Here is a 1,578-nt window from a genome sequence, read left to right on the forward strand (position 1 = left end):
TTCAGTATATAAAAATTTCATAAACATAAATTATCTAAAACAGTGCGAAAAAAGATAAGTATATCACAATAATTCCATTCTTAAAAATAATTAAAATTATTGTAAGTTACAAAATTATTGCCACTGATAATAACAACATTTTATTCGTAAAAAGAATAATTTATGTATAATATTGTATAATACGTGACAATAACATCTAATAATAAAATCTCTAGTGTTGGTAAAATAGAATGTACTAATGCGACTGAAGATAATAGCTCTATTACCTTCTTCTTATCGAGTATGTATTCAGATCTTTCCTTTGTTATTCGGTCGATGGCGCGTCTATTATGAGAAAAGAGAATTTCCCATACATGTTTTTTGTAAAGATAATTGATCTATAACAAATTCACAAATCCAAATACAATATTTTATGGAAACTCATATATATTTATATGTCACATGTGTAATTTGTTTTTTTAAATAATGTAATTAATAAGAATTTAGAAAAAATCGAAACGAAATACTCAGGACTCAGTCATATTTAAAACAATTTAAAAATATTTTTTTTTAAAGTATTTTTATATAAGTACATAATGATGAATCTTTAATTAGCATTTATTATTTTAAATAACTTCTTTTGACCTATCTCTTATTTAATATTTAAATAAGTTTTTGAAATCTTTTTTATATTTTTTATTTTATTTTATGAATCATAACAGTCATTTTACCGAGAACCTTGGAAATACCTAGTTCAAAAAAAATATATATAAATGAGAAAATAAAGATCCATAACATTATAAACTCTATAAACATTATTCATAATATCTATCTATCTATAATAGATTAGTCTGATTTTATTCACTGTTGGCCTTTTATATCGGCCTTTTTACATTTTAATCTTTACATTTTATATAATCTTTGGAAGAAAGGAATTTTGGTATTAAACGCCATTGTCATGCCGCGAATGTACATATATCCATTGATATATGTGACCTATAATTTTTAATGCCGAATCCGAACGGCGATGGCAAAGATACTCTCGAAGATTTGCCATTGTCTTTCGAAAGTGATCAAATAAAATCTAATTTGATGTTCTGGATGAATTTGAAATTTAGATCTTTGGCACAGAAAGCAGTCACGCTACACTCTGCGTCACGATCGCCACATAAACATTAATATACTAATCTATAACTTTATAAATACTACATGTGCTAGATATACATAAATGCAGCTTAATGAAGTATAATTTTTATTATTTCATCCTAAAAAAATAAAAAAAATGTTAATTATTAAAATGTTTTATAACTTATAATATATAAACTTATTAAAAAAATTTTTCATTTAAATGCTAAAACTTATACATAAAAAATCCAGGGTAGAAACTTATCGCATTACTTATAATGTCGCTACTGCTTTTGGGTTCTTTTCAGTAGGAATTCTTTTCGGTAATGATAAGTTCTTTTTTCTGTCTATAACGATAACGGTAACATCGGTAACATCTTTACATTTTCACAATAATGGTAATGAATTCGGCCGTTACTTTTATCGTTATTTTAATCTTTTATTATGTTTATAATTATTCAATAGATCGCATTA

Source organism: Atta colombica, unplaced genomic scaffold (assembly GCF_001594045.1).
Source record: "Atta colombica isolate Treedump-2 unplaced genomic scaffold, Acol1.0 scaffold238, whole genome shotgun sequence".
Taxonomy (NCBI): Eukaryota; Metazoa; Arthropoda; class Insecta; order Hymenoptera; family Formicidae; genus Atta; species Atta colombica.